This window comes from Triturus cristatus, chromosome 7 (assembly GCF_964204655.1).
Source record: "Triturus cristatus chromosome 7, aTriCri1.1, whole genome shotgun sequence".
NCBI lineage: Eukaryota > Metazoa > Chordata > Amphibia > Caudata > Salamandridae > Triturus > Triturus cristatus.
The window spans coordinates 390,091,664-390,115,839 of record NC_140590.1 but is presented as its reverse complement, the minus strand read 5'-3'; positions in this window follow the sequence as shown (position 1 = coordinate 390,115,839).

Genomic DNA, 24,176 nt, shown 5'->3' with positions numbered 1-24,176 from the left:
GTGATAAGCCTGACTGCTCAGTGCCAATCAACCCAAGGTTGAGCGCAGGTCATACAGTGTATGTAATCACCTGCCCCTGATGGGAGTGATAGGTTCTGCCTGGCTGGGGCATTGCCTCAGTCAACCAGAAAGTGGCAGTTCCAACAGGGAGTGATAGTTCTCTTTTTTAACTATTTGGAATATGTAATTCATAATAACTGTGTCCTGAAGAGGGTATTTTGTTCATGAAAAGTAAGCACATAATAACGAAACATCTGCAGGTTGTGGTCATTTGTGGTATAGTTCACAATGACATAAAAATAAAATATTGGTCAAAACAGACGCACATGGATGTAACTATAGGGTTGATCGAAATGAGTCCATTTAATGTTGTGGATTTGTTAATAAAAAAATATTTTGAATGACTGACTACTTTTATAATGCACTACAGTGCCCCACTGCTTCTCTTTATCAGGGTTGAATGTTGGACTAAACGTTAGTTAGTCCCTGGGTGAAAGAGGTAGGGCTTGAATGTGTTTCCTGGGTGACAGGAGGGACTCAAACTGCCTCACGCCAAAGATATATGGATGTAAAATAATATAATAGATTAACAAGATTAAGAATTAAAGTAAACAGTTGTAAGCACATTTCTAATAAAGATAATAGACAAATGATCTCCAAACAAAGATTAAAAATGCCCTTGAGTAACTAATTACCATGATCTCAGATCCAGTTAAATTAATCTTTCCAAAATACATCCACAACATTCCCGAGTACAGAACGTTAGTGCAAGTTCAGAAGGTCTGAGTCTTAATATTAATTGACATTATGTATTTAATGTCAGTTCTCACTATACTAGCAAAATGATGAGATCTAATAACCTTACGCTCCGCTGCCTATACTTGAACACACTATCCATGGTAAAACATCAATTAGATATTTTTCTACTCCTTAACTCAGATAGACCGGATATGTTACTCCTCACTGAAACCTGGCTTACTCAAGACTCTCTACCAAATGTTCTAGCAGCTCTCCCGGCAGATTATTATATACTGTCAGTGAATAGAGAATCAGGAAAGCAAGGTGGTGGCGTTGCTGCCATCATCCATAAAGATCATAAGTTTACTACTTTACCCTCCCTGGACTTACCGGACACTGAAAACCTTCTAATCAAATCTGATACTGTCAAGGGAACTATGGTACTGGCATTGATCTATCGACCCCCCAAGGTCATGCCCACCTTTCCGGCCTCCCTGAGTGAGCAGTTGGCTGGCTTAGTTGTCAACTATGACAAGGTAATGCTGATCAGGGATTTAAACTATTGGTTTAACGACCCAGCGGCAGGGCCCCAGGCCATTGAACTTTCTGAGCTTCTTTTCCATCTGAATTTTTCTCAATTAGTCCTGACCCCCAGTCATAAAAAAGGACACATTCTGGACCAGATTTGGTCTCATAATGTCCTACTGTCTACCCCGACGGCAACCCCCTGTATTTGGTCAGATCACCATTTACTCCAATTTTCCTGCATTTTTCATGGCCATGTGAAGGCCCCCATTCCTGTCGGAGGGGTAGTAAGGAAATGGAGATCTCTAAACATTCACGACTTTGTGTCTTCCTTGGTGAACTCATTCCCAGCACCTACACATGATATTAATCTTATGGAAAACAACCTCAATGACTGGCTCTTGGCAGCCTGCAATGAGCATGTTCCACTCTCCAGATTTTCTCTTGCTTGTCGTATGGACGCCCATAGGTGGTTCACGGCAGATTTAAAAAAACAAAAATTGGAACTGTGCCAATTTGAGAGGAAATGTGGACGCTTACCTGCCCTTTGATTGGACCTGCCACCGGACTGCTGCTGTTTCTTTCTTCACGCTCTGCCCTTTGGAAAAGCCACAGCAACTCGCCGGACCCGCTCCGCGGGTCCCGCATCGCATGTGACATCAGCGGGAGCTGCTGTTGGGAGAGGGGCGGTCTCTTGGGCTAGGACTTGGGGCGTGTTGTTGCTGGCAGGGCTGCGAGCACGTTAGCAGGGACTCCATCGCCCAGGAGTCCCTGCGAGCCCAATCTGCTTCACCTGGGCAGCTCTCCCTGCTGGCCCCGCCCCCCCACCCATCACTCCTTCCTTTTGCTATTTTAGAAGGACGCGCGCCCGCCGCATGGGAGAGCGCGGGTGCGCCCGGGGCTAAGCCCGGGCAAAGGGCGGGCCGTCTAATGCCGTCCAAGGACGATTAAGGACGGGCCGGGCTTATCCTCTTTCATCACAGAACCGAAGTATTTGTTTTATACTTTTAAGTGTTATTATTATCTTTTAATGGTCTGATTTATAGGTTGTTTTCTTCAGTTGGGATCTTGTCCTGTATTACTCCTCTCAAAAGAATTTCCCCATGATGGCCTTACGTTCCGGAAAGGGTAGGCAGGTTACATTGAAAACGAGTAGTGTTAAAGCAACTGGAACTTTGGATGATTTTATAATTCGGGCAACAGGGATATTGGAAAAAGAAATCGCTCTTACAGAAAAGCGTCTCTCAATAGATCTGGAAACAGGGAAACGCTCTTCACTAGGACGTATTGGTTCTATAATTACCCCTGAAAAAAGTTTAGTAAATGATCTGGTAGATAGCCCAATTCCTGTAATGAATTCTAATTCTTATTTAATTTCTTCGACTGACCTGGTGGACTGTGCAAACGAAGACTGTATATCATCAAGCACTACTAGTGGGGATAGCATCCAAAACTGTAATTTGAGCCTTATAGTGCCCACATTAACACAACCCCAGGTCTTAGAACCCGAGCCAGTAGGAATTGAAATTTTAAAAACTAGTAAACGGAAAAGAGGAGGGGGTCACAATAAGGGTAGTAGAGCCAAAACAGTAAAAATAAATACTTTAAGAGTAACATCGAAATCAGCAAAACAAAGGGGGATTTCATCTGGGGATTATGTACATACAAATCATTCCTGCCCAAATAATGATGAATTATTGCTTAATATTGAAAAGCTGGTTAAAGGGCTTCTGACGCCTCTTGTAGAAAGAACGCAAATAGTAAATTTGAAACTGGACCAATTAGAACATCTTATATCGGTCAATACTCGTTGTCTTGAGAAATTGGCTAAGAACAGTAAACCTATTGAAACCATGGGGGGTAACCCCTCTACTTTGGTGGTTGCTATGGGTTGTCAGCAAAAGCCCGCAGTGGCCGCTGCATCTACATCAAAGTTATCCGCACCCAAGCAGGCAGTCACTTCTGGGCCTAGGGTAATACCACAACAGGGACTTATAAATCATAGAGAAAAATCTCCACTAAAGAAGCCGGTTTGTGTAGATCTACCCCCTGACTGCGCTCCTTTTATCGCAATTTTGACAGGAGTCCCAGGAGTCAGGCCAAATCAATTGGAATCAAACAGGGATCTTAGAAATAAAGTAACCTTCTGGCTCAATAAAAATAGGGCGCTTCCCCCTGCCTCTAGAACAGAAATATTAAGTGTCCGAAGGGTTCCTTGGGTGGGGCCAAGTGAGAAAGATTTGGAGGGGGATTGTATTCCCATAAACTTTAGGGACAATTGGGTTAAAGATTTTATTTGTTGTAAACCAAGGTTTGGTAGATTGGGGGATATACAATGTATAGGTTTAGAATACTTTTACCCCAATCTAAAGCATGTTGCTTTTCAACAATCCCAAAATTATCCTAGGATGAGACCCCAGGGTGAGAAATATTTCGGGTGGACACCAAGTAATATTCCTCTGCAACCACCGCGAAATCATCACGGAATGAGATTTCAGGGTGAGGAATACCTTGGGTGGATGCCAAATAATATTCCCCTAAGTAATCGTTTTGACCCACTCATGGGGATGGAGGGGATAGACTGACTACCAACCAGTCAAAAGACCATTGAATTATTCAGCGAAAAGGCTAGTTTCTTAGTGGAACATAGTTATGATGGATCGAGGGATAATACTAATGAGGTGGTATTAACTTGTAATGTACAACGGGATAATCTCTTGGAATCAGAGGCTTGTGATATTGTAGACTATGAGCTGACCTTGCCTGCCCCTAGGTTGGATGGGGCCACCCGTATCGAACATCCAGGTAATCTGTCAGGGGAAACAAGGTTCCGCCTGATTTCGTGGAATATTGCAGGCCTTTCTGAGAGACTACATGATGACGCATGGCTGGATTATGCGGGTAGCCATGATATCTTGTGTCTCCAGGAGACATGGAGTAGAACTGATCAGGATATTTACGGTTTTCAGTCCTTTAGTGTACTAGCTGTGCCATCACAGGCAGGCAGGGCAAAGGGTGGGATACTGACTGCACTTTCCCTAAAATTGAATAATTTAACAACATCTAAAATAGTGGACACTCCCTGGTACCAATTACTTTTGCTACAGTCTCTGTTTCCTGTGCCCTTATTGTTGATTAATTGGTATCACAATGTCTTTGATAAAAATGAAATATCTGTAATTGTGAGCTTGCAGGAAGCTATATCCAAGGTGCGTAGCGATTTACTCCTACTTTTTATCATTTGGGTTGGTGATTTCAACTGTTCATTGTGTAAATTTGGTGGGTCAAATGTATGTGGCTTGGAAGACTTTAAGCACACACCCCATGGTGATGCGTTAAATAACATTATTGTAATTAACGATTTATGCATAATGGAACCATGGGTTGCCCCAAATTCCCTCCCAATACCAACTTTCCAGGGAACTAGAGGCTCGATGAGTGTTATTGACTTTGCCATTGTGTCTAGTGGTTATTCTCAATACATTGATAAACTTGAGACGCTTGCAAATTCGGCAAGCGATCACAACCCTCTGATTCTAACATTATGCCCCCTGTTAGCACAAGGCACCCAATCTGGGACCAACCTATAAAATATAATAGGAACCAAGGTGTTATCTTGAAGTGGGGGAAAGTAGACGCAATTGGGTTAGAGGCGGAGATTTTTAGTGCCAATAGCTCCGAAATTGAGTCCTGTTTATTACCAACAACTGACCCTCAAATTGTTATTACGAACTTTGAAATCCTATGTGGAAATGTGGCAGAGCATCTTAAAAAACCAATTGGTAATGACAAGATCAAGGGCTTTAAATGGTTTGATGCTGTATGTTCTGCCTCTCTAAAATCATTAAAAATGGCTTTGCAACAAAACACCAAGGAATAAGGAGCTGGTAAAAACGGCTAGAGGCGCCTACAAAGATGCAATTAGAAAACGGAAGTTGGATTTAAAAAACCTCACTTGGGATGATTTAGAGAAGGCCTCGGAATTAAAAGACAGAAAGCTTTTTTGGGAAGTGGTAAATCGCCCCCTATTTTCTAGCAATGATAAGGATAATATGGTGATGCAGATAACAGGCGAGACATGGGAGGCCCATTTTGGGGCAATTTTTAATCCCAATTCACTAGCGCTCTTAGGATTGCAGGATGAAACAAAGGATATGGAGTTCTCGCTGACAGCTTCTTTGCTTAGTTCTTCGCTTACATTGCAGGAAGTTGAAGAGGCCTTGAGGAAAGGTGTCCCACTAAAAGCCCCTGGCCCAGATGCAGTGCCATTGGACTTTTTTAAACATAACATTGTTGTATGGGCCCCATTGTTGCTAAATGTATTTAAAGCGGTTATTGTTGGTCGTATTCCCCTATCCTGGAAGGAGGCAGTGGTGGTGCCGATTTTCAAGAAGGATGATAAGAGCGACCCTCGTTGTTATCGCCCAATATCATTAATTGACGCATCATGTAAATTACTGGGAAGGATAATCCTTATTAGATTGGAGACGTGGGCAGACTCTGTGGGCCTAATTGTAGACTCCCAATATGGATTTAGAAGAGGAAAGGGAACAATCGAACAGTGTCTAAACTTGGCACTGATTATGAGTAAGTACATGAAGGCCAGGAATTCTTCTATTCACCTGGCCTTCATGGACTTATCCAGTGCCTTTGACACTGTTTGCAGAAACAAATTATGGCGAATCATGGAGGATATGGGTTTTAAGGAACCCTTGGTCACCCTGCTCCGCAGATTACATGCAGCTACAACCGTGGCAATAAGGTTTGGGCCAGGGGGGGGGAAAACAAAATCTATCCCCTCAACTGAGGGTGTGCGACAAGGTTGCATTTTAGCGCCTTTTTTGTTCCTAGTTTATACAAATGGCTTGGAAAAGTACTTGTTGGATCATTGCTCTGATTTCCCAAAGGTAAACGGCAAGAAGATACCTATGTTATCTTATGCCGATGATACGGTATTAATGACCCTCACAGCAAATAGCATGCAGACTTGTCTGGATCCATATAATAACTTCATGTTGGACCTGGACCTAAAGGTAAACTTTGCAAAATCTTTCGCAATGGTCTGTGGTCCAAAAGGGACAAAAACCCGTAAGTTTATGGTAACCAACAACACCTTTGAAAAAGTAGATAATTTTAATTACTTGGGAAATCTTTTTAACAGTAAATTGAGTTGGGTCCCCTTGATGAAGGTGCGAGTACAAAGTACTAGTCGATCCATAGAGGGTCTTTTTCGCTTTTGTAGTAAACTAGGGCAAAAACCGGTCGCACAATTAAAAAGCTTGTATAGAGCAAAATGCTTATCTGTGGCCACTTATGGGGCAGGGGTCTGGGGTACAGAAAGCCCAGCCATGATCCAGGTCATGGAAAACAAATTTATGAAGCGTTTGTTGTCAATCCCATCAGGTTCATCTAACAGTTTCTGTCACACTGAGATGGGAATGGAATATGTGACTGACATCATTCGCATTTCGCCCTTATTATTATGGGGTAAAATATGGCTATCAGAAGACCTTCAGCTCTCTAAAGATATCCTCCAAGACTGCAAAAATCTTGACCATGCAATGCAGATCCCATGGCTTTCATACGTCAGTGATACTTTGCACAGAATAGGTCTGGGCCACTTTTATGACAACCCCGAAAAAATACAGGGAGACATAAAAACTCTAATTAAAACAAGTTATCGTAAAAGTTTAAGCATGTCATGTCTAGACCAGTCAATAAACTGCTTGGGCAAACTACAGCACCAATTTTATCTAACATTTACCACTCATGTGCAATGGCGTTTTTACCTGACAAGGTTTAGACTAAACACACTTCATTTTCTTTTTGCCTTTCCAAAACAAGGGGGTTGGTGTGAGAGGCTGCCCCCTTGTCCTTGCATTAACAAAGTTAGTCAAAGTACTATTCATATTGTTCTTTTTTGTTCTTTATATAAGGAACCAAGGAGTAGGTTTATTAAGCCTATTCTAAAAGAACAGCAACCATGTAATTATAAAGAAGGCTATGACTACTTGTTATCATTATCATCCCCTGGAGTATGTTGTGCTATGTTAAGTTTTATAAGATTGTCACTCCAGATCAGGAAACGGTATAGCTAGTTTGGTCTAAAAACCTTTTATGGTTCCCATTGCTTTTTGACAAATGATGTAAAATTGTACACATTTTTCTTTTTATTCTTTTAATGTACAAATTGTAGAATGATTTTCTAGTGGTGTTCTGTATACTTTTATGATTCTTTCTTTTTGAATCGAATAAAGTTTATGGATCGAATCGAGAGGAAATGGAGACACGGGTACTCAGTTGAGGACAGAGTGTCATACACGACTGCCCGTAGGAACTATAAGAACTCTATTCAGATAACTAAGGAACCTCCTGAGGCACAGCCGGGAGTAGGCAGCAGACAGCGCTTTGCTCGCTCTTTTAAAACGTGTGGAATTGCTTTTTAAAATACTCACTCACCCTCTCCTTGTCACAAGCTCCTGATGGGCAGGTATCCCCTCACTCAGCGGAACCAGCGCCGGGAAGGGAAATCGCCGTCAAACTCCACCCGCCTTCCCTCACGCCCAAACAGGGACACGCCCACTCTGAGGCCACGCCCCCTGCAACCAGTTAGTTAAGCGCGCTGAATCACAAGCGCGTTCAGATAACTAAGGAGCCTCCTGAGGCACAGCCGGGAGTAGGCAGCAGACAGCGCTTGCTCGCTCTTTTAAAACGTGTGGAATTGTTTTTTAAAATACTCACTCACCCTCTCCTTGTCACAAGCTCCTGGTGTGCAGGTATCCCCTCACTCAGCGGAACCAGCGCCGGGAAGGGAAATCGCCGTCAAACTCCACCCGCCTTCCCTCACGCCCAAACAGGGACACGCCCACTCTGAGGCCACGCCCCCTGCAACCAGTTGGTTAAGCGCGCTGAATCACGAGCGCGTTCAGATAACTAAGGAACCTCCTGAGGCACAGCCGGGAGTAGGCAGCAGACAGCGCTTTGCTCGCTCTTTTAAAACGTGTGGAATTGTTTTTTAAAATACTCACTCACCCTCTCCTTGTCACAAGCTCCTGGTGTGCAGGTATCCCCTCACTCAGCGGAACCAGCGCCGGGAAGGGAAATCGCCGTCAAACTCCACCCGCCTTCCCTCACGCCCAAACAGGGACACGCCCACTCTGAGGCCACGCCCCCTGCAACCAGTTAGTTAAGCGCGCTGAATCACGAGCGCGTTCAGATAACTAAGGAACCTCCTGAGGCACAGCCGGGACTAGGCAGCAGACAGCGCTTTGCTCGCTCTTTTAAAACGTGTGGAATTGTTTTTTTAAAATACTCACTCACCCTCTCCTTGTCACAAGCTCCTGGTGTGCTGGTATCCCCTCACTCAGCGGAACCAGCGCCGGGAAGGGAAATCGCTGTCAAACTCCACCCGCCTTCCCTCACGCCCAAACAGGGACACGCCCACTCTGAGGCCACGCCCCCTGTACTTTCTCCCAGACTATATCAATGTGTAGTTTCCGGAAGCGCAGCGGACGAGCGCAGCGGGCGCGACGACTGCGCGCCGAAGGCGTGCTTAAGGCAAGCTCGTCTGCGCTCGTCCGCGCCGAGTCCGGGCACAGGGCCGTACCCCCTATCCCTCAGACACCAGAGCTCAGGCACTACAATGCTGAAACCCTACACAGCTTAAGACCTCCTGCCACGAACTGTTCACGGCATCTCCTCTCAGCTGTTGACATCCCTCAAACTTGCCCCAAGTGTAACTCACTGCTTAAACCTAAGCCTAAAGCCGATTCAATCCACGAGTACCATATGCTCCTGTTAAATTGCAGATCCCTGCCGAAACACAGGACAGAAATCGCCCTGTTATTAGACAAACTCACTCCGGACGTAGTTTTCCTGACGGAAACATGGCTTACCACAGACTCCGATCCTGCCCTAGTCAGCGCTCTCCCCCCTGGCCTCCAAATTACTCGGCAGGACCGTCCTGGTGGGAGAGGTGGAGGTCTAGAAATTATTCATAAAGAACAGTTTCAATGCCGTGTTATCCCTGAAACCATTCCCGGTTGTGAGAGTCTCGCTTTTAGCATTAATTTCTCCCCGAACAACTGCCTCTCCGGTACTCTTATCTACCGCCCTCCAGGTCCCCTTAACAATTTTCACCTTCTTCTCCCCCAGATTGTTGCAGAACGCGTTAGTACCTCGTCCAACTTCACTCTGCTAGGTGACCTCAACCTTCACTTTGACTCTGTATCGGATCAGACAGTCACCACATTGGTAGACGACCTAGCCGCGATACAACTCACCCAATACGTCAAAACCCTCACCCACGTGAAAGGTCACTTACAGGACCCGGTTTTTAGCAACTGCTCTAACCTCATAGTCGACTCACCATCCCCGCTCCCCTGGACAGATCACTTCCTGGTGCCCTTCACATGGTCCACATCTAAGTTTCTACCGTGCGGACCAACAACTAAATTCATCCGAGCTTGGTCCCGCCTCTCAATCAACGACTGGTCCTTGAAGCTCGCCTCCAATCAACCTCCTTACAATGAGGACCCAGGCCTAGCCAACCAGGCCTATGCTGACTGGATCTCGCAAACCCTCGAAAATACCCTCCCTAAAAATAAAATCACGCTAAAACGCTCCCACAAAACGGCTCCCTGGTATACGGAGACTCTCAGGGACAAGAAACGCCAGTGTAGAAAAAACGAAAGACGCTGGCGTTTAGACTACTCTTCAGAAAGCAAAGTCAATTAGCGAATACAAAGCGGAAGTCAAACTCGCCCAGACCACCTATTTTTCTAATAAAATCCTCTTAGCTAAGTCTAAACCCAAAGAAATCTTCCAGATTGTAAAAACACTATCCAAACCCCCTACGAGCCTGCACGACACAAAATCCTCAACTCACTGCAATGATGTAGCTCAGTTCTTCCATCAAAAAGTCAATAACATCTACTCCTCCTTTCTCCCCAGCAATATCCTATCCCTAGCTCAGTCCAACGCATCCTTAACCACCCCCCTCTCTCAGCTTCATTCTATTTTGGACCACTTCCCTCTCCTGGATCTTCCCACCCTGGAAGCCATAGCTCGGAAAGTAAAAACTGGTTCTCCAGAAGATCCAGCCCCTCCAGACATCTTAATGTCTGCATCTCTAATCACACTGCCAATCATCAGGGATGTACTGAACGCATCGATCATCTCTGGCTTAGTTCCTCTGGCATGGAAACAAGCCATGGTCCGTGCACTACTAAAAAAGCCCAATCTCGACCTGTCAGATCTTAGTAACTACTGGCCCATCTCCCTGCTCCCGTGGGTGAGTAAAATCTTAGAAAAATATGTCAACTGCCACCTGGTAAATTTCTTAGAAAATGCCCAATTGTTAGACGCCACCCAGACGGGCTTCAGACCCAAACACGGGACTGAGACCGCCCTCCTCATGGTCACGGAGGAATCCAGAAAAATCCTGGATCAGGGAGGATCAGTGGCAGTGATCCTCCTTGACCTCAGCGCAGCCTTCGACACGGTCAGCCATGACACCCTGCTGCATCGTCTGTCCAGCGTCGGAATCAAGAACAAAGCCTGGCGCTGGTTTAAATCTTTCCTGGGGGACAGATCCTTCCGAGTCTTTGACGGCGAGGCCGTCTCCACCAGCAGACCTCTGGGGTGCGGAGTCCCTCAGGGCTCCTCTCTAAGTCCTGCCCTTTTCAACATCTATATGAGGCCACTGGCCGACGTCGTCCGCCCTTTTGGGATTAAGATCATCTCCTACGCGGACGACACGCAGCTAGTGGTCTCACTGGCACAGGGAGCCAATCATCCCACGTCAGGCGGACTCAGAGACTGCCTAATAGAAGTAAAAAACTGGATGTCCTCATCGTCCCTTAAACTGAATGGGGACAAAACGGAACTGATGCTCCTGGGCCCCTCCGACCCCCTCCTCTTCAATTCCCTCTGGCCCTCCGTCCTAGGCCCCCCCCCCAGAACCTAAAGATAACATCAAAAGCCTTGGGGTTTGGTTGGACAGTTCCCTTTCATTTAAGACTCAAGCCACTAAGCTCTCGGCATCCTGCTTCGGCCTCCTCAAAATGCTTAAGAAAATCCTGCCTCTCCTCCCTATGGAAGCCAAGCAGGTAGTCACACAGGGTCTGATACAGTCCCGCTTCGATTTTAACAATGTGTTTTACCTCGGCGCCCCAGACTACACCCTACGCAGACTTCAGATAGTGCAGAACTGCGCGGCCCGACTACTACTTGAACTCCCTCGCAGTCAATCTGTGAGGGCCGGGTTGGTTAAACTGCACTGGCTGCCAATTCGTCAAAGAATTCGTTTTAAAGCCATGTGCATTGCTCATCAGTCCTTTTGAGACACAGGCCCCTTGATCACCCGTGATCTAGTCACCCATTACATACCTACCAGAAACCTCCGTTCTAGCCAAACTTTCCTGGCGACACCTCTTAGAATAAAAAAGACCAGGTCAGGCGGCAGGACGTTCACATATAACGCCGCTAAGTCCTGGAATGCTCTCCCTCTGCATCTCAGAGCCAACCCCAACCACTCGTCATTCCGTAAGGAGTTAAAAACTTCCCTTTTTAACCTTCCCTACTAGTCCCTCTCAGCCACCTTATTAGGTTCCTCTCTAGTATCTATTAGCGCTTGGACGCCTCTGGGCAGCAATTCGCGCTCTATAAATATACTTCCATTCCATTCCATTCCATTCCATTCCATTCTATTCTAACCACCAAGGCTGCATTTTTCTCTGATAAAATGTTGAACGCACACAATAAATCTAGAGAAATTTTCAGGGTGGTGAACGATCTCTGCAATGATGTTAGAACCTCCCCCCCCCAAGCCCCCACACAAGAGCTTTGCAATCAGCTCAATAATTTTTTCATGGAGAAGATAGCCACCATAAAAGAAAGTATCTTGGAAAGGCCTAACATGGTGGCCATAGAGGACATCTGCAGAAATCCATCTGAATTCGAGGTCTTTCCCCTGATGAATCAACCTGGGAAGGGTGGGGGGGTGGGGGTTCAAAGGGTGGTGGGTGATTGCGGTGTTCGGTGGGGGGGCAAGCAAGGACAGCTCTAGTTACTCTACGAATTATTGTGATCATGATTTTGTAGGACTTTCTGATCTATGCCTGTACCTATTTTTATTTTTTGATGGTTCAATTTTTTTTCAGTATTCAATCTATCCCATATGTCAAATGATAATCTATTGTTTAGATACTAACTTGTCGCGATGACTAGCATCAGGGTATGTTCTTGGAACGTCTGTGGCCTTAATAATAAAAAGAAACGTGGTATATGTGCACAAATAATCCAGAGTATGAGACTAGATTTTTTCTGCATACAGGAAACTCATCTTAAATGGGACAATAGAGCTTGGCTGGCCGACCTGGGCATGTATGTGCTCGGCTGCACTAATCAAGGCACTACTACCAAAGGGGTAGCTATACTTAGTAGAAGAAATCAGGCTGTCCTGAAACGAATCAAGACCGACCAATATGGTCGTTGGATAATAGCCGAAATTGTAGTAGAGTGTACCTCGTGGACTCTTTGCTCCATGTATGGTCCAAATACGGACGATCCTGATCTGCTGAATTTTTTAAGTGTAGAGCTTGCTGACTGGCCTTCTACTCTTCTTCTTTGCGGGGATCTAAATATTCATTTGGAACCTGATTATGATATCATTCACGAATTAGTCTATACAGGCTCAAAAAGGAAGATCTTTAAAGCATTACATGGTTTGGTCTCCGAATTTAGTCTTCAGGATGTAGGCTTCAGTAAAAGAAGTACTCTTCCGGGATATACTTTCTTCTCGGCACCCCACAAAAAATTTGTCCGGTTGGACTATTTTTTCATATCATCTATATTAATATCCAACTGTAAGTATGAGATATTTCCAAAAATAATATCGGACCATAATCCCATAGTAACAGAATTTAAAACAGATTTTATATTATCTGGCAAAGTAACAACATGGTCATTTGAACGGAGGTTGTTAGTAGATCCATCTTACATTGCACATATGGAAAGATGGATTAAGGATTTTTTTGAACTTAATATGGGTTCAACGACTGTTCAGATGGTATGGGATGCCTTCAACTCAGGGGTGAGAGGAGAAACTCTATCTTATTCAATTAATAAGCAAAGGGAATACCAGCGTAAGTTAACAACTTATTATAATGATATACAGGATTGTGAGGTAGCACTAGTGGATGCTATTAAGAACTCCTTAGATACCAAGAAAATCAATGCCACTTTAGCTATATCTAAGTCTCGGCTGTATGAAAATTTTGCCTCAAAACTCGCAGAACAACTTGCTGTTTTTAATACACAGGTTTATGAGATGGGCGAGAGGTCTGGACATCTTTTGGCAAAGAAAATTCGGCAAAAAGCCAGCCTAAACACTATAAATAAAATACAGGATGAATCTGGTCAGGTGTATGATCAGCCAGACAAAATATTGGAGGTGTTTCGTTTGTTTTATAAAAATTTGTATATGGAGGAGGTGACCGCGTATTCAACGGAATCACTTTCAAACTTTCTTGTCAATAATGAGTTTTCCAGGCTGTCGCCTATGTTGAAAGCTTCATTAGACAAAGATATAACCTGGGAGGAGATAGAAGCAGCTATTCTCTCTCTACCTGCGGGTAAGGCCATGGGACCGGACAGAATTCCTCTTGAATTTTATAAAATTTTTAGACATGTGTTAAAGCAGGCACTATTCTTAACATGCTTGGAAGCACAGAAAGGGTTTATACCCCCCTCTTGGAGTGAATCAATCATTATGGCTTTCCTTAAAAAGGAGAAACCACCCTTACAACCATCCTCTTATAGACCTATATCTCTTTTAAATGCCGATAGTAAAATTTATTCTAAAATATTAGCAACATGTCTTTCGGGGGTTATTTCCACAATAGTCTCACACTCCCAGCATGGGTTTATTCCTAATAGAGATACCTCTGATCATGTCAGACGAGTGATTGCTTTGATGGACTGGGCCCACGCCTCAAGCATAGATTTGGGTATCACCCTGTTGGACGCCGAAAAGGCATTCGACAGGGTGGCTTGGCCATATCTCTGGGATCTTCTCATCCGAAAAGGCTTCGGCCTTAAAATGGTTACAGCCCTAAAAGCACTCTATGCTGCCCCTTTTTCCTGTATTAGTATTGCTGGGAAGAAATCCTTGCCCTTCAGTATAAACCGTGGGACTCGGCAGGGGTGCCCTGTTTCACCTCTTCTCTTTGCCCTATATATTGATATTTTTTTAAATAGACTTAATAATACAGAGGACATAAAACCAGTTCAAGTGTCTGCTACAATATATAGAGCCCTTGCATATGCAGATGACATCGTTGTATTGACAACAGATATTAAGGGGGCAATGCCAATAATACAAGACCTTGCATTGCAATTTGGTAATTTTTCTGGCTATAGATTAAACGTACAAAAAACACAAATTTTATTTGTAGGACCGAATCCCCCAGAACAGCTGAATATAGTCTCAGCTGCTACTTATTTGGGTATAAAAATTACATCCCCAGTTGGCGCTATTCCTGAACTTAATTTTACGCCCATACTTAAAAAAGCGCAGTCATCTTTAGAACGTATTGATCATTTCCATTTATCTTTATTTGGCAGATGCAACGTTCTGAAAATGATGATTCTACCCAAATTTTTATATATGTTCAGAACAATCCCACTACCGTTTCCCTTGACTTTTTTTCAACAGCTGGAAAGGATGTCGGCAAGATTTCTTTGGGGGTATAGAGGGCATCGTAGGTCATACAAAAAAATGATTCTTCCCAAATCAAGAGGAGGCTGGGGAATCCCACATTTTCTTTTTTATTATCTGGCTGCAGTGCTACAGTTTATTTCACCTTTGATAATAGGGCCACGATTACGTATTCCAGCTAGCCACACACCTTCTATTTATGAATTTGCAATGGGTACAGATTTTCATGGTAGTTTTTTGAGAATTGTAGAACCTAGTTATTTTAAAAAAACAAAGTTTAAGGTTTTGAGTGCTGCTTTCGGCACTTGGCGGCTAATTAAAAAGCAAATGGGTATCGGCAAAATCTTGGTGTATACACCATTCAAATCATTTAATATCTTTCCTGCAATTTTTCAGGATACAGTTATGACACGTTGGCGTAACTTAGGCATCAATTGTATAGGCGATCTTTGTGAGGACGGTCAGTTAACCCCCTTCTCAGTGTTAGAGACCAAATACAACCTAACCTGTAATGATTATTTTAAATATGTGCAGATACATAGTTTTCTTAATACCCTTTGCCCGTCAGTTCGATCACGGCTGATTAGGATTCCTCTTATAGACAGTCTTTTCACTAAAAAAAAGATCGGCACGTATTATAATCTACTTTTGGCCTCATTTCCTGATGATATTTTGCTATGTCAAAAAAAATGGAATGAAAAATTGGGGATAACTAATACCAAAATTCAAGAATCAATAGATTTGGCCAACACAATACTAATAACTGGGAGATCACGTACACAGCACTATATGGCTTTATTCGATCTATACTATTCACCAGCCAAAATTAGCAAATGGTCAACTACTGTAGGCATACTGTGTAGCCGATGCGGACTTTACGCAGCAGACGCTCTCCATATGTTTTTTGCATGCCCTCGTTTGTCTCCTGTATTGTCAGAAATCCAAACTTTTTTAACAATATTGATGGATCAGACAATTATTTTCTCAGGAGAATTAATAATAATAGGTCTGCCACCATTTGAGTTATCTGTGGGACAGACAAATTTTCTTTTTATTTGTATGTCCACTTGGAGGGCATGCATCACTCAAGCCTGGCTGAGCCCAGACTCTCCCACTTTCTCTACCTGGAGAGCATGTTTACTTGCTAAGTATAATTTGGAAAAGGCCATATATAGTGTTAAAAGTAGGAAAAAGAGAAGGTTGGGTGAAGAACTCTGGAGTCCTTTAGAGAATTGGATTAACGATACTTTGACCTAAGTAATGTACATGGTTTCTTCTTTTTTCTCTACCATTAAGTGTATTTGTGGACTGTATTACTGGTTCTTTTTTTTTTATACATTGCTGTACCTTGCTTGCATTAAATAATAAATGCTTATAAATAAAATAAAAAAAAAAAAAAAAAGAACTCCCTCGCAGTCAATCTGTGAGGGCCGGGTTGGTTAAACTGCACTGGCTGCCAATTCGTCAAAGAATTCGTTTTAAAGCCATGTGCATTGCTCATCAGTCCTTTTGGGACACAGGCCCCTTGATCACCCGCGATCTAGTCACCCATTACATACCTACCAGAAACCTCCGTTCTAGCCAAACTTTCCTGGCGACACCTCTTAGAATAAAAAAGACCAGGTCAGGCGGCAGGACGTTCACATATAACGCTGCTAAGTCCTGGAATGCTCTCCCTCTGCATCTCAGAGCCAACCCCAACCACTCGTCATTCCGTAAGGAGTTAAAAACTTTCCTTTTTAACCTTCCCTACTAGTCCCTCTCAGCCACCTTATTAGGTTCCTCTCTAGTATCTATTAGCGCTTGGACGCCTCTGGGCAGCAATTCGCGCTCTATAAATATACTTCCATTCCATTCCATTCCATTCCATTCCATTCTATTCTAACCACCAAGGCTGCATTTTTCTCTGATAAAATGTTGAACGCACACAATAAATCTAGAGAAATTTTCAGGGTGGTGAACGATCTCTGCAATGATGTTAGAACCTCCCCCCCCCAAGCCCCCACACAAGAGCTTTGCAATCAGCTCAATAATTTTTTCATGGAGAAGATAGCCACCATAAAAGAAAGTATCTTGGAAAGGCCTAACATGGTGGCCATAGAGGACATCTGCAGAAATCCATCTGAATTCGAGGTCTTTCCCCTGATGAATCAATCTAGGTTAGGGGAACTGATGAATCGCGTGAAGTCCGGTTCACCTAATGACTGCTGCCCCCCGTCCGTCCTGAGGGACGTCTATTCAGCCCTCCCGCTAGGCATACTCCCCCTCTTGAATGAGTCCCTAGCTCAGGGAATAGCCCCCACTTCATTTAAAAATGCAACGCTGGTCCCGCTAATTAAAAAACCGGGTGTTGATCCGGCTAATCTCTCTAACTACCGGCCCATTTCCCTTCTCCCTTTTGGAGCAAAGATTCTGGAAGCCCACGTGACTAGCTGCATCTCCAATTTCATCGAAACATCGGAGTATCTGGAGACTAACCAAGCCGGTTTTCGCCAGGCGCACTCAACCGAAGCAGTGATCCTCGCAGTTCTGGACACAATGAGATCCAACGCCGACAGAGGTATACATTAGGCCTTGGTGCTTTTGGACCTGTCGGCGGCGTTCGACATGGTGGATCATACCATCTTATTACACCGTGTCGAACAAGCTGGTCTACGAGTATCGGCCGTCGGTTGGGTGAAGTCATTCCTAAGCAATCGAACTCAGGCAGTTAAACTTGGGAACTTTATAGCGCCCAAGATATCTACCACCTCTGGTGTCCCGCAAGGTTCGTCACTATCCCCCCTTCTATTCAACCTATATCTTAAACCCCTCCTACATTCCTTAAAAGGCAGGAGGGTCACGATTTATAACTATGCTGACGACCTGCAGCTAATTTTCCCATTGGACTCTACTGACTCCGCCGTGGAATTTCAGGCAACTATGTTACATATCCAACACTGGATGGAGTTGAACCATTTAAAACTTAATCCCGGGAAGACCGAGCTGGTACTCCCGGGCAGAAGTTCGATCAGCTGGGGCCCTCACTTCTGGCCGTCAACAATGGGTTCCCCTCCCTCTCCCTCTTCTTCGGTGAAAAGTCTCGGGATTACCATTAACTCTGATCTCTCCCTTAATAGCCAGGTAGGAGCGGTGATCTCGTCCAGTTTTTATCAATTGAGCAAAATCAGAAAAATTGCTCATCTACTTACTCACTCTGCCCTTATTCATGTGGTACTCGCCTTGGTCCTGTCCCGATTAGACTTCTCTAATTCTATTTATTTAGGTCTCCCCTTGTTCTTGCTGAAACGCTTGCAGACAGTGCAAAATCAAGCGGCCAGATTAATCTTCAAGACCCGCGGTAGGAGCTCGGCGAAACCATTGTTGGCCACTCAATACTGGCTACCCATAGCCCAACGGGTAATATTTAAAGCAATTTGCTTGGCCTTTAAGGCGCTTCACGAGAAAAGTTCCCATGTTCATTAATAACTTAATATGCAAACATGAGCCTGCTTGCAATCTTCGCTCTGCTCATCAGTCCCTCCTCACTTTACCCTCCTTCAAACTGAAGCGTCAAGGTGGGTGTCGATTTGCTTTTCTTGCCCCAAAGGTGTGGAATTCTTTCCCCCTGTCGCTCAGGAAATGCACCAATCTCATGGAGTTTCGGGGAGCCTTGAAGACCTGGTTATTCAAGCAAGCTCTGAGATAGGTTAACTGTTTCTCACTCTTTCCTCTCTATCAGCGCCAAGAAACCTCTGGGTGCCCGTGCGCTTAATAAATTCTGAATAACATAACATAACATAATTTATTTTTTTAAATGAAATGTCAAGTGTTTCAATCATCTGCGCTTGTGTGTACACATTTTCATAATGACCACTTTTTTAGGAGCTTCTGCTTGTCTCTTAACTTATAGTTAACCCTGGGCGTCATGCTCCGCTTCGCCCACGGAGTGCACGTAGCGCTGCCTACTTCGCCGTTTACGAAGTAGGCGAAGCAGGCAGCGCTACGCACACACCGTAGCGAAGCGAGGCGGGCAGCGCGTAGTGGGGCTATGCGGAGCGCGCGGGTGTGCGTAGATTTTGCCACACTACGCGCTGCTCCACATAGCCCCACTATGCCCACTATGCCCAGGCTTGCTGATAGTGACCATGGCCAACTATTTTGTAGGAGCGAACAAGTATTTTGCAGTCCCATGCCTATGGTCAAAAGTGTTTGGTGCAGTACTTTCTGTGGGCCAAGGAAAGGGAACTAAGGGGCATATTTACAAGGGGATTGCGCAACAGCAACGTCACTTTTAACAACATTCCTGTGGTGCAATGCCCGGCTCCATATTTACAAAGTGGCATTAAGCCACTGTTTGTAGCTCAATGCTGCTTTGTAGATATGATATGCTGTTGCTGTGGGTGTTTCACCGCAACACTCATTGCTTTTTAACTCTGTCCCAGATCTACAAGGTTGTGTAAATCTGAGGCAGTGCTAAAAACTAACGCCATGCAATAGGAGGCGTTATAATGGTACAGCAAGGAGAAATACTTTTATTTGATCCTCGTTTTTGCTTTTTCTATGTGTGCTGAATGCAGAACACATAGAAAGAGCAAACGCCAATAATGATTGATTTATGTGCAGGAAGGTGTCTCTTCCTGCACATAAACAATCATTAAATAATGACAATTTGCTACTTCTATGTGTACTGCAGAATGAAGCACACATAGAAGTAACTACTTGCCATTATGGATTGTTTAAGTGCGGGAAAGGACACCTTGTTGCACATAAGCAGTCATTTCCTGATGCACAAGCATCCTTGAACTATGGCGCAAGTGTATCTGTGTTGGCGCTAGGCAGCTGTTTCTATCACCAGTGCTGGAGAAAACCCGGGGGTGTGCCGTATTGTTGTAAATACAGCGCATCCCTGAGTTTTGGGAATGGTGGAACGCAGCACTGCAAATTTTGCTGCAGCTCTGCACTCCGCCATTTCCTTATAAATATTTCCCAAAGTGTGATTGGAGCTGGCAACTGTAGCTGGCTTTACTAGTTTTCCTCTGAAGTTGAGCAAAACATGAGTGCAAACAGTTATCTCATGCTGCTGTTGTGCTTTTTATCTTGGATCATTGTAATGTCACATGCAATTTTGTGACAGACCTTTCCCTGGCACCAGATGCTTAGGCCATTTTTATTACATTAAGGCTTCATTTCTGCCAAAAGATTTCATGAGCTCAAGACATGCTCGAATTAAGTCACAAAGAACAGAACTATCTCTGAACACTCACCCCTTAATATGTGACTCCTCTGACGTCTTTTACAGGTCAGATATCTGACTGATTCCACTTCGAGTCTGTCCCCTATTGCAACACTCATACAGACAAAGCCAGGCTGCTAAGGCGTTGTTACATAGTGGACCCTTTCGAAAGGTTGCTAGTGAGACTGATGGTTCATATTGCTGCCTTTGAGCATAACCAGTTTTCAAATGTATAAGAATGTTATGCATGTGTTTCTGTCTCTCTTGGTCACATTGAGGACAATAACATGGCCAATACTCAATTTGTTAAAAAGCAAAAGCTGTTCCCCAAAATGTATTGTTCTGTTCTTACCTTATTTTGTGGGATCTAATGTGGGTTTTTCTAGCAGAGGTCTTTTTAGGTCTCGCAAAGGGCAGCGCACTCTACGAGGCATTAAGTAATTCTGTATATTGGGTGAAACTCCGCCTATTGCCGGTAGTTTCTCCTGCCCCTTGCCATTCGTTAACTCGGGTATTTATTTTGTTAGCGGGCTTATCATTGGCTTACGATCCCATGCGGCACTTCTGTTTTGCTTCCCTTTAGCAGGAAGCAGCACCGACCACCTGCAGTTTAGTTCCACTTCTCGGCATTATCTATTAGTGTAGGGACTACTTCCTTGTTTATTTTCCACCGCTGTTCTCAAGTGTCGGTGTGCGCGAGGGGCGGGCACCACATGCTGCTTGTTTATAACCAGGGGTCACGTCTTCTATTCCACTGCTTCCAAAGCTGAGAAGAATCGGCATGCAATGGGAGGGGCCATCGTGTAGTTAAAGCATTTTTTTTCCAGAATTGCACACTTTTTCTCACTTCATATATGCACCCGCGTCTCCGACATCGCTCTTCATGGTACTTTATTTTTCCCTAGTTTGTTGAAGCACTGTGCCTCCCTCACAGCGCACACCGCCCCTGCAGCAGTAGTCCGCGTCGCTCCTTCGGCACCCGTTTCTCTGACACTGCGCTTCATGTTTTGGACAGCAGGGTGCTAGTAATGCTTGTTTATTTTAGAAAACTGTACTAAAATAAACAAACTTTGTTAGCACCGGGATGTCCAAAGCATGAAGCGCGGTAAACTCCAAAACCGAGCATCATGATTTGAACAAGGTTTGTTTGTTTTCGTTTTTCTTTACTTTCCATATTGGGCCAACTTCCACTCTCCGTTACTCCACCCGCTGTGCCTCGGCAGCACATACGGCGCTGCCTCTGGCCTTAACTACTTTCAGGCTCGGAGACCAGACATGAACGGGGGGAGGAGAAAGAGCAAGGAGCTGTAAACCTCCCCAAGGCGCAGGTCGGAACCAGATTAAACAAAAATATCCACACTTGGAAGAGTTTTGCGGTCATATCAGATTTCTTTTATTTATATTGAATACATTTACATTTTGTAACAAAAATATTTGACTATTTAAGGCCATTATATGTAGTAAATATGCTCCCCCCTCCCCCCCTGCACGGACGCCGACCGAAGCGGGTGCTGGGTTAATGAAACAAACTGCAAACGCTTCCTCCATTGTTCCCACTCCCTCCCCCATCCATTCCCTTCGTCTGACTTTTTGGATTTGTCAACCACCCTCACAATATCCACATTGTCAAGTCACCTAACAGAGATGGATTTTTCCACCAGCAATTAAATTCTTGCACTGTTCTCCCTTGATCATTGTTTTACCATGAAAATTGGTGATTTGTAAACTCCTTGCGGAATAATGTGTGCACCGATCATTTACTTGCAAAAGGATCTTTGAGTCCAGACGTTTGAATCAATCAAGTATACTGAGGGAAGTGTTTAAAGTGCCTGCCAATTAATGAGCCGAGTCACAGGAAGACAAAGGTTCTCCTCTGAGCTCATGATATGACAGAAGGGTGAAGGGGAGGGGCCTGGTAGACAAGCCAGCTAGCCATGATTCCAGTAAACCCAAGCTGAGCCTTCTGCATGAGATGGCCATGTGGATGTGTTCTCTGGTTTATATTCATGAACGATAGATCAATAGTTCGTAGATTCCTCCTTAATGAAAGAGTTTATTATTTCAGTGAGCTGTAGTCACCACTCGGCCTCCCAAATAAAACTCACAAGGAGGATTTAGGAGGCTCAAATGGGAAGCCACCAACAGCTTGTTTCCTGCACGTTCTCTCCAGAGCCCTGTGTTCAAAGGGCATGGCCTTTCTAGCTAGCCTTACTTTTAAATTGGCAGAGGTAGAGAGTAGACCCTACATGGCAAGGTTTCACCCCATCTCAATTCTTTGTGCTGAGAGAGGTTCAGAGATGGATGTTCTTATCTGTGGTTTATGTGCTATCGAAGCTTATTTCATGGCTTGTTTACTCGCTCATCTCCAAAAATATTTTGAATGTATTTAAAAGGAGAAAATGCTGACCAAAATAAAAGAAAGAAAATCACTATATCATGCTGATCTCTGCCCATATTTGTCATCGGCTTGTGTTGTTGTCATTCATAAATGCTATTCCTGATTCAGTAATAAGTTTGTTAGTCCCTCCTTAGTACCACCTTGTCTTTTGTAACCTCCCATGAGGACTGGCCCTTTTACTTTGGGAGGTCTTAATTAGTCTGTAAACACTATTTTCTTTAATGCTTTTCTCCTACTGCACGCACTATAGGCTTTCCTACAACATTCAGCGCGCCATGCGCTCTTTCACGGGGCGCTTTTACGGAAAAAAAGCATTTTTTATCAACTTGGCAAACAAATGCTTTTTTTGGTAAAAGCACCCTATATCACACTTATTAAATAGTGTCTGTGGACCTTTCGTTTGATATGACTCGTTTGAAAAAAGGGGCAGCATGGCCTCTATTATTGTGAAAGTGCAGCATGGGGTGCCTGTAAACAACAAGCATTTGCAGTGCAATAGGTCTCGCATTTTAGAAACTTTGACCTATTGGTACTGTAAATGGCAATGCCTTTTATTACTGCAAATTTTATAAACACATAAATAAAAGCCAAGGTCACTTACAATACCAATAGCTCAAAATCTTGCAACTGCGAGACCTATTGCATTGCAAATGCTTGTTTAGCTAGGTTGGGTGGTTTCTGGAGTAAGGTTATATTCATGCAATGACAGGTGGTAAGGCTTGTTGGTGTAGAGGAGACTGTGGATATTATGTAGCTAAGAACAGCACCAGGCGTGGTAAGCTGTTGATTGGGTTGGAAATGTAAAGTGGTGAGATGAATTTGGTTTCTTCAGTTTTGTTTTGTGGTATTTAATGTCTCTATTTGGATGAATTGGTGGTGGTGTCGTTTGCTTGTGTGAATTATTTCTGTGGTGCCTGTTGGTTGAACTATAGTTGTGGAGGAATTTGTATAGATATGGAGTGGTGATTCTTTGTGTGTTGGTAATTTGTGCAGTTCTTTACTGATGGTGATTTTATGTGTGGGAAGGTGGTGGTAGATTGTGAAAAGAGGTGGGAAGCTTATGTTATATTTATTGTATATATATATTACAAGCAACCCCATGTTATGTGTGATATCTTTAGCCAGTCATGATTTTTTGTTTCTCAAATGATACTTCGCTTACTGTGACATGTAGTTGTAGACCAATACTTATAAGGGCAAAGGAAATCCTGTTGAATGCATACAAATCCAGAAATGGCTGAAAGCTCACACGTGAAATAAATGACAAGAAGCCCTTAGTAACTCTGCAAGAGACATGTTGAGGCACAATGGAGAAGGTGTAGGTGTGTTTGTTGAGTGAGATGGGTTGGAAGAGGGATAACTAGAATATGGTGTACATTGAGTGTATGCCAGCAACATGGGCACACCACCGTGCTTGGGGTTGCTGGGGATCATCTGGGATGTCCAGTGTGGTGGTAGTTGGGCATCCACTGGAAAAACTCTCCGTGATTTGCCTGCTCTGCCTGTGTTGTGTTTTTAGGTGTCTGTGATTCCAGTGAGTAGAGAGTTACTGGTGCTCTGAGCTGTCATGCTCTACAGCA